Here is a 10572-nt window from a genome sequence, read left to right on the forward strand (position 1 = left end):
TTTAACATTGGTTTTACCCTTCCGGGTATACCACATGGGTGGAGTTTGGAAAGAGTTGAGACAATTTAGCAAGTTTAGACTATTTGAAAGTCAATAGTAAACATTTCTGTGACTGTCTGAAATGTTGAGCTGTGGTAAGCCCCACCCATCTGACATGCTAAGCAGGCTAAAAAGAATTGCTAAGAATTATTGGAAAATACTACAGTATCTGACCCAGGTCGGTTTTGTATAGTCTACTGTCTAATTGTAAGTCTTGCCTCGCCTATTTCCATGATATGGGAGGTTTTATTTTAGTCCTTGTACTCTTGTGCTTTTTGAATGTCAGTTAAGTACCATGTAACACTAGAATTTGTTGATGCGTCTCTTCACAAATTACACCTTGACAAATTCCTGTACATTTACTCTGCTCGGCGAACAATAAACCTGATTCCAATTGTGGGAGAAACTTTTCTCACACCATTTCCCAGCATCACCAGTATGCCTGTGACTTCCTTTATGTCAATATTTGATGAGCAAAGTCCTCGGCTACAGTCATTGTGTAGAACCTCCCTGTGGAATATCTTTAGAGTGTGTGGAATATCTTTGAGTGTGTGGAATATCTTTGAGTGTTGTGACCTCAATTCCAGATTGTGCGACACAAAGAGTTTCTTGTTTACACACAGTCGATTCGGTACAACGGAGGGGTGACCGAAATGTAACGTTCAAGGACCTTTTCATTTGTTTGAATCGATCAACATTTCTCTCCAACGCAAAGTGAATGCGTAAAGTATGTAAATACCTTTGCTTTTGTGAATTAGGAACAAATAGATAAACAAAAAAGAATACATCCCATGCAAAGTGAGAAACAGCAGTATCAAAACACTGCAAATCAGCAGTCAAGTAACCGAAGTCAAACTGTCAAGAGTGACAATGGAAAAGAGGGAGGTGGGGGGAAACTTTCAAAGAATTCCGGTTGAAACCAGTTGTCTGCAGTGTGTTGTAAATCCCTGAGAGATGGCGTGTGCCTGTGACCTCATGGCCATGAACTTCCTGTGATGGTGGTGGTGTTGGTGGGCTAGGGAGAGGCTTCCCCCTGTTCGCCCCTTATCTAGCCATCTCTGAACTGGCCTCCCTGCGCTGGTGCTGCTGCCTCTGTCTTGCTTCATCAGCTGGAGAACAGGGGGAGAGCCCCTGCAACCTGCCGCTGCCTGCTGTTCATGTCCCGCGCCGCGGTGTATCAATCACTGGGAACGCCGCAGGGACCATATTTCATGCACGGACCTTGTGATTTAGGGGATGATGACAAGCTATTTTTCACTGTCCTTCGTGTCGAGTCAGGAGGAGTGGCCTACATTTCAAGGCCTGCTCGGAACTGTGTCGCTTTAGGTTTTTGGGAAGTGCTTGCGGAATCTGATAATTACAGAAAATATTTGGTCGATGGATCATTCTATTCCACCTTCAGAATATTCCACACACATGGTGCACTGACTGCACACACACACCACACACACACACACACACACACACACACCACACACACGCATTCCAGCTTTCCACCAAGAAACAACATCATCCTCCTCAAGTCACCTGGATTATTTGTTGATCTGAGTGTTAGAAAAGCCGCTCCACAGTGGAGAATGTGTCTGTTAATGAAGTCTGGAGAGGCTGCGGGCTAGAGAGAGCCGGACACTTTGAAGGGCTCCAGAGAGGGAGACGTACAACCAGGGGCCACACACCCAGGGCTTAAACCAGGCTTCGGAGCGGAATGAAAGGGGGCTATGTGTGTGAGGAGGTCAGCACTCAGCACCAGGGGAAACCAAAGAGTTAGGGTTGGGGGTAGTTGGGTGTGTGTGTGTGTGTGTGTGTGTGTGTGTGTGTGTTGGTGGGGGTCACTAGAGAGACTGTTGGAACTAATGGTAGGGTTAGTCTATTTCCCCTGAGAGTTTTGAGGAAAAACTGTCGACTAATGGGAAATTAATGAGAAGGTCCAACACTTGAGGCCTGTCTTCCCGGGGACAGAGGTATTGAGGCAAGGAGGCTGGGTAATGTCTTTGGAAGCGTCAAAAGCACTATGCCAGATAGAGAGAGAGATAGGGTGTGTGTAACCCCAACACTTAACCTCCGAACGACCCAGATGTGTACGGGAAATGTTAATTAAATTGTTTTGTTACAAAATTCTAACTGTGAGGTCAAATGTCTGTGGCAGGTATTTGAATGAAATTAACAAAACATTATATAAAAAATAAAGTATTTTAGGGGCCGACAACAATATGACACCCAGAATGAAAGCCAAAAAGACAGAATAAAAACACAATAATTTCATCCAATCTAAAATATTAACCTTGCTCAACAGCAGAAAAGGTCACAACAATCTTTTCAGATAGAGGCTGCTATACCGCTATACCCACTACGACCTCTCCATTCCGCCTCTCGTCACTGAAGCAAACAACGACAACTTGCCCCGACACGCACTAAAGAGATAATTGGTCTTTAATTTGCACTGAGTGCTTTTGTTCCTGGTTAGAGGCACGGCGTTAGTCCACAAAGACAGAAGCAACAAGCCGTGCCAAGCATCTCAAAGCCCAAGCCCACCCATGGCACTGTGAGAGGCTGGTGCAGGAGAGAGCACAGGCAGGGAGAGACTCCAGAAAATGGGTTGCCAGATCCAGCGGGAACAAGCTGCAACAGGTTTCTAGGGTCAGGATGCTGGGGGATTAGGGTGTGTCTGACTGTCTGACTGGCTGGCTCCCCCCCCCCCCAGCTCAGCCCCCGGGGGCAGGTATAGTCTCACTGGGTAGGTCACACAGACCGAGCCAAGTTTCAGTCTGTTCACACTGGGGCAGCAAATGGGTCGTACAGGATACGATGCTCCGTTCACTCGATCACATGCAGCCGAAATCCTCTTAGTTGCTCCCTCCCCCCCCTCCGTGGGTTGAGTGTGCGAATTTGCGGGGTCAAAGTTGAGCAGATGTGAACTTTGACCCTGACAAACGAAGTGAAATACATTTTGCATCGTGTCATGCTCCGCCGCTGACATGAAGATGATGAAATCGTCACGTCAGTGTGACCAGGCGATCATACGTGCCTGACCTGGGTGGCTCAGGCGGCATGGGATCTTCCATTACCAACCTTTATTTTTAGGTCGGTGTTATGAACAGCAGAAGTACAGCGAAATATAAAAAAATTATGAGAATGAAGATTCTACGATCCATGAATCGCTGTTACCTGGGTCGGGTGTGTATCACGTATTGCAGTACTTTCATGCACAATCTTATACAGACAGGTGATGCCGTGTATTATGAGGGTTGTCACTGTGCCTTTTCCAAGCCTTTGATGAAAGACCATGTATATCTGCGTACAATATAAACCAGGTAGCAGATGAAGACACATTTACTGTCTTGTTTACGTTATTGTCTACAGTTGTCTATCAAGAATCATGCAAGACTTTGCATTTCCTACCGCCGACGACTAGAAACTCTAATCTCTCCACCCGGAGATCGGAGATGAAAGAAAGCCCACTTTATTTACTCCGACTTTGTGTTTTGTTTTCTATACACAACCACATGACGTTTCAACTTCTTCTGACATTATGAAATCATCGGACGTCTCTTGCACACCTGAATAAACAACAGCAGTACAACAGTCCATGAGGAGTCTGGAACACCTGCAAACTGTCGTCACAGTTGTTCGATAAGACTTTATTAAACACAACGTTTCGGTCTGGGACCTTCTTCAGGCATATGGTCCCAGAGTCAGACCCAAACTAAATGAATAAACTCTATTGAGCAAGTGATGACAGTGTGTGGGTGTTCCAGACTCCTCACAGACATTATAAATGTATTCAAGAGGTTTATTCATCACATACATACACAAGAGACATATAGTGAAATGAAGGTGGCCATGCCCGCTTCGATTGTGCAAAAAATACAAATAGTAATAGAATAAAATAGAATAGAAATAAAATAGACATGATAAAAGTACTAAGATAAAATAAAAAAAGGTAATGAGTCCTATGTACACTACTATACAATATACAGTTATACTCTATGTCATTATGCTATCCTACCTACTAAGACCCCCCGCATTTCATTGTATACTTGTATGCCGTGACAAATAAAACTCTTGACTTGACTATGCTATCCTCCTAACTATACTACACAAAAACATCCAGTTATGTTTTTAGTTTTTTTCCTTTAAAGTGACCTTTATACAAAATTGCAATACATTGCAGTGTTCAATATTGCTATATATTCAACCCCTGTAATGTGATATCGTATCGCAGGCCTACTGTTAGCTGTAGTTGCTCCGGACCCGGAACATGGTCTAATCATGTGAATGATGACCTCATTGTTGTTTAAAACATTTTCTTGGCATATTGTGGCAACAACAGTTGCCAAAAAAACCTGCATACTCGCCTGTCACTAACAATAAAACTCATCGGAACCTCGGGCCGACTACATTTACGCAAAAGAAAAGGTTTGTTTGTTTGTATGTTATTAAGACTGGTTGCTACATGTCTGAAGGGTTCCCTAGGTTACGTTCCATACGATGGTACAACGTGGTTATCATCAGGCAGACTGTGTATGTGTGTAGGAGAGGTGTCTGTTCAGAGGAAAGGTACATGGGACTACATGGGACAACATGTGGCATAGGGAAAAGTACATGGGACAACATGTGGCATAGGGAAAAGTACATGGGACAACATGTGGCATAGGGAAAAGTACATGGGACAACATGTGGCATAGGGAAAACTACATGGAACAACATGTGGCATAGGGAAAAGTACATGGAACAACATGTGGCATAGGGAAAAGTACATGGGACAACATGTGGCATAGGGAAAAGTACATGGGACAACATGTGGAATATGGGGAAAGTACATGGGACAACATGTAGAATATGGGAAAAGTACATGGGACAACATGTGGCATTGGGGAAAGTACATGGGACAACATGGGACAACATGTGGCATAGGGGAAAGGGAGAGGGCCTTAGTCATGCGATGGACGAGAAAGAAAAAAGAAAACGCACATGAAAAAGCTCAAGGTGAGGGAAGCACTTAATCTTTTAAAGACAGTGTCTGAAACCACGAGGTGGGGATAGAATCTCCTATCTGCCCCAGTGAGGCGAGTGCTCGCTGCTTGTGTGTAGCCATCTTTAAAGTTTAATAATGAATTTTTACTTGTTAATATTTGTATAACCTGAACAAATGATATCCTGGACAGATAAATACCATTAGCCAGTAATTCCCTAGGATTCTCAGCCAATAAATACCATAACTGGCATAAAAGAGACATAACTCTAAAGGGCTAAATAAGTTGCAGTAATGGGTGTGGGTGTGTGTGTGTCTGTATATGTGTGTGTGTGTACTGAACAAAGTGCATGACTCAAAGATCAATGCAGATGCGACTACTGTACACTGAAAAACAAGGTGTTGGGAGTAACACAGGATATGTTGTCTCTGACTAAACACACCGACACGACCTGGGTTAAAAACTGTAATTTTATTATGTGTACCTTTTTTCAACACACCCGCATGTGTTTAGTTACGGTCAGCACATTGTGTCTTGTTATTATTACAGTTCCTCTTTTTCTCAAAGTACAGCAGCAAATGAGTAAATAGGTGCCAAGTTTGCCAAAGTAAATGAGAGTAAGTTTACCATATTTTTCCTACGAAAGTTATATTGGCAAACATATGAAAGCAATCAACCACCCTTCCCCCGCTGACTCCCGACTTGCTCCGACCGGCTCACCCCACTTTATGATGGACAGTTTGTGGCAGCAGTGTCCTTTTCAGGGGCTAATTGAATATTTTGATGGTTTCACTGACCTGAAAGTATGTGCTTGTGGTGGGAAAAAAGGGGGAGGGTGTAGAAATACATCAACGTGACCACACACTTGGGACACCCCTCTTTTCAAATGGTGCCAACCCCCTTGTTACAACTCAATAGACTTGATTTGGTCTCCAGTTTAATGGCAAAAAAAGGGAAAATTGGGCCTCTCTGCTAGGGCTAGAAATATCATGCTAGTTCTATGGGGGGGTGATATGGATATAACTCGTCCAGCCTAGCGTGGGATACTTGGCTCTGCTCTGGTCCCGTGTAAAAAAGCAGCCATATGTAGCCCACTGTCTCAATGGGAGTCTCTGTGCTCTGTCCAGCTACAGGGAAAGATTAATGATCTTCTAAGCTGTTTGTCTTCAACCTTGAGTAACACCTAAAGTGCCATAAACGCTTCAGGAAGTCTGGCTGCCAAAGGGGGGGGGGGTTGGTAAAGTGGAATGTTTTTTGAAGAGACCCTGTACATTTCCACTATTTACTTTCGGCTTTAGTTCTAAGTCCAGCGTCACACAAAAAAGTGATAAAATCAAACATAAGATTAATCTATCCAGTCGAAGGTTTGTCCATCCATTCGGTCTTCCCCTCAAATCCCTTCTAACCACCAAAAGTATGTAGCGATATCAGATGAAGAGGCTGACATATTATGTCCCCGTCTTTCGTGTGAATCTCCTCCTATTACGCTCGCCTGGTTGTAATGTGTAACTCTTATTATGCTCTCCTGGTTGTAATGTGTAACTCTTTGTGGCTAACAGAGGCTGCAGGGCTCCTCTAGGTATTCTGCGTTCAGATCTAGTGGTCGACCGTCTAATAAGTAATAACCCCCCCTGATTCCATCAAGCCCACCATTTCAAACCGCCTTGCACTCGTACTTGGCAATGAATCTAAAGCGGTGTGTGTGTGTCTGGCTCGTATATACGGTGGGATAGCATCTCCACACAGTGACATAACCAGGCCGGTTGAAGGGCCCTGCAGAGAGATGCGGCCAGAGTTTGTTCTGCATGTTTCCTGTCAGGGGCTCTATACGTTTGTGCTGTGGCTTTGACGCCCCATTCAACGACGAAGAAGCGAAATAAACAAAACCATGGAATCCGTTGAAAAAGCCACGGGAGGCGGGGGGGTATGTCAGTTTATTTAGTGATCCTGGAACGCTAACATATATTTGTCCCTCGTTTTCACAAGATATTTTAAATGGAATAAAATGGAGCCCTGGCTCAGAGGGAATCTGTGCACCCACCAGACTCCTAAAGTGCTCCCTAATTACCACTTTCTATCCCAAGGTCATAGAGGAATGCGTTCCAAAATGGATTACACTCCCACTCTCACTCCTTTTAATTTTTTTTCTCCTCTCCCCTCTTTCTTTCTCTCCTGCCTCTCTTGCCCTCTTTCTTTCTTTCATTCACCCTCCCTCTCTCCCAGCCTCTATACTCTTGTTTAATGGCTTACACATGTTGGCGGAGTAGCAGCGGGATTGCTGTGACAATGTGAAAATGCTCCGGTCCCATGCAGCTCCTCTCTGGGTTAGATATGTCCTTACAGTACAGCCCTCCCTGCCAACCCCACCTGTCCAAACCACACTACCAGCCCCCCCCCCCCCCCCCCCCCTCTATTCATCTGCCATTCAGTTGCGTATTTTGTTATCTGCCGCCTTCCATGAGGGAAGAAGTGATAGAGGTTGTGGAAGAAAAAGGAAACAGAAAACAAGACACCACCTTGGTTGTCTTGACTTTGCTCAGCAACCGTAAAAACACACATTTCTGTTAATCCTTGAAGGGCAGCTATTGTTCCCACAAACACACACAAGACCAACTCTGACCTCAAAGTAGAGCCAAACAAGGCTATAATCGGCAGCTCCAAATCACATCCATCTCGATAGGTTTGACCTAAATCTTCAAATAATGTTTATCGCGCGAAACGTTTGTAACAACAACCCACATTGGTTGATGTTGCGTGACGGAGAGACGTACAGGGGAGGAGGGTAAACACAGGTGTGTGTGTGTGTGTGTGTGACTCCACACCTGAAGCACAGACAAGGGAGAAACCGAGAGACTCTGGAAGGTTGTAGCTGCTGTGAAGTAAATACTTCTATGTCATCAACAATGGCTGCCTCTCAAGCATAGCCCCAGGGCCAGAAACACCACACAGCAGCTGTAACTGTATAAAGACAGTCATTCTGTGTGTCTCCATCCTTTCCTCTTGTGCAGTTTGGTCCCCATAGGACCAAAACGGCCAACGAAGGTCATTTAAAGAAGCTTCTCGTTCTTTGCAGAGTGAAACTTCCTCTATGGAGTGGTAGGCCTCCATGAAAACGGACCCCATATGTTTCACATTATATATGGGTATAGGGTACTATAAAGCCTGAAACAGCAAGGAATATACCACATATCAGCGAAAGACAATTCAAGATGACATTTACATTATTAGCATTCACCCTCATTGAAAAGCTGAGGCCACAGTTTAAAGGGGGGGATACTGGTTGTCATGATGATCAACAATCTGTCTCAATCTAGCTACATTCAAAGAAAAATGATATCCTCTATACATTATTATTATTATTATGTTCTAATAAAAGGTTGTAACTTGTTTCAGTTTGCATGGCCCCCTTTTCTTCAGAACCCTGGACCCCCCCCCCCCCCCCCCCCCCCACAAAACACACACAAGAAATCTGACACACACCCAGAGGAGCTTGCGGGTTTTTTTGGGACTCTGAGCCAAGGTAAATAACGAGCAGCGATGGCCCCATTTTTCAGTCTGAATCAATTATTGAACTGAATTAAATGTGGCTGAGCGAAAGGCTCAAGAGTGGGGGGGGGGAAGAGACGTTTCTTCACTGAAAACTTCTCCAGACTGCATGAAACCCTAATCCTCCTCCTTTGAAGTTACAAATAAACCCGAACTCTGAAAAACCCTCCATGGGAATGAATGACCGACCGTAAATAAATTCGAACATCACGACTTACCTTTTCAAACCGAGAGCATGCAAGGACTTTTCTTTATTCGTCCTTTCCACCGATTCCCTTTGTCAAGCCAGTTGCTGAGAGAAAGATCAGGAGGTAGTAAAGTCCCGTGAGTCAAACCAGCAGCACTCGGCCTTTGCGAGGCTGAGAGGCTCATTTTCCAATGTTGGAATGTGCTTGCAGGCTGATCAGAGAGAAGCACTTCTGTGAGCTCACTTTGTCCCCGCTGCCCCCCCACTGCTCTCCCAGGCTGTAGGCTGCGCTAAAATGGAAGCGCTGCTCTGTTCCTGATGAACTGCTGCTGCCGCTGCTGCTCAAACCACTGCCCCCCACCCCCCGACAGAACACTTCCTCCAGCCCAGAGAGGCAGCCGCTGCAGCCACAAGTCCTGGCATGGGACAGTCCTCCCACTCTGCCGCCGGGGCTGCCTCCCTCAGTCCCTCCCTCCCCTCTCCTCCTCCTCCAACTCCCGTCTCTCTCTCTCTCTCTCTCTCTCTCTCTCTCTCTCTCTCTCTCTCTCTCTCTCTCTCTCTCTCTCTCTCTCTCTCTCTCTCTCTCTCTCTCTCTCTCTCTCCACGCACGCAGACCATGTTTCCCCCCATGTGCCCCCAAACACACGTGCGATTCGCGCACCCATGCACAGTGAGAAATAGGTATTGTTTCGAAAAGCCTGTCTACGAGAAGAGAAGAACACTGTTGAAGTTAGATGTTATGTATGATTGCATGTAACTGTCTAACCTGTTTCCACAAGAGGGCGCTATAGGCGTAGTTATTGAAGCTGACGCCAGGTAAGAGGTATAAAAGGAGATGTTACCTCCCCCCTCTTTCTCTTCCTCCGTCGCTCTCACAAGAGAAGGTCTCATGTGTACTGTTGGGTGCAATGTGAAATAACCACGCCAAAGGCTAAAGAGAGAAACCTTGTCGTCATGAACATATTATTGTCGCTCCATAGCTGACTCTGTCAAAGGTTATGGGCCCAGATCACACAGGGGCGAAATAATAAGGGTAGCAAGTTTAGCTGAAGTATAGGCCAGTTTCGCACCGGGAGCACCGCGTGGCTAAGGCTAGGCTAACGGGAGCTAAAGCTACGCCTACCATCAAAAGAGGATGGCGACCAAAGGAAGGAGCAAATGGCCCTCGTTCAACGGAAGAGCAGAGGACTATGAGCTCTGGGAAGAGCGAATGTGTGTTGCATGCACGGTGTGGACTGAAGACAACGATCTTGACGGCCCCACGGGAGAAGTAACGGCGGCCGTGCAAGCCCTGGACACCAAGCAAAATGCAGACGCATACTGCGAGTTAGCACCACTGCTAGACGACACAAGCTTGGGGCTGATATTCCGCGACACTAAGGACAAAGGCAGAGAAAGCCTGGAAGTGTTGAGAGGACATTATATCGGACGGGGAAGACCCCGAATCGTATCCCTCTACATAACACTAACCCCGCTGAAGAAAGCGCACACCGAGACTGTGACCGAATACGTCATCAGAGCTGAGCAGATCATTACGGGGTTAAGAGTGCAGGAGAAGCACCGAGCGACGGACTAATGATGGCGATGGTTATGAGAGGACTACCGGCGCTGTACAAACCGTTCACACTACTGGCGACACACGGTTCGGCGGACATGTCGCTGGGGGAGTTCAAGGCCAACTTGCGAAACTTTGAGGCCTCAGAAGACACACACCCAGTCCCCGCGGAGGCGGGAGAGAGGGTGCTGAAGGCCCGGGCGGCACCGAGAGAGAAGACCAGACCATGACGGAGCTGGCGTGTTGGCGATGCGGAGAAAAGGGGCACCGGA

At 46.1% G+C, this 10572-nt stretch overlaps 1 protein-coding gene across 1 annotated transcript in view; it reads right to left on the bottom strand.

The window, feature by feature from the left end:
- Positions 1–9081, bottom strand: part of tns3 (tensin 3) — a 60918-nt gene extending 51837 nt beyond the window's left edge. The window contains exon 1 of the mRNA XM_084327865.1: positions 8777–9081. The gene's annotated coding sequence lies outside the window, so the exon portion shown is untranslated. The remainder of the gene's footprint in view (positions 1–8776) is intronic.
- Positions 9082–10572: the final 1491 nt, after the last annotated feature.

This window comes from Notolepis coatsorum (assembly GCF_963971535.1).
Source record: "Notolepis coatsorum genome assembly, chromosome: 13".
NCBI lineage: Eukaryota > Metazoa > Chordata > Actinopteri > Aulopiformes > Paralepididae > Notolepis > Notolepis coatsorum.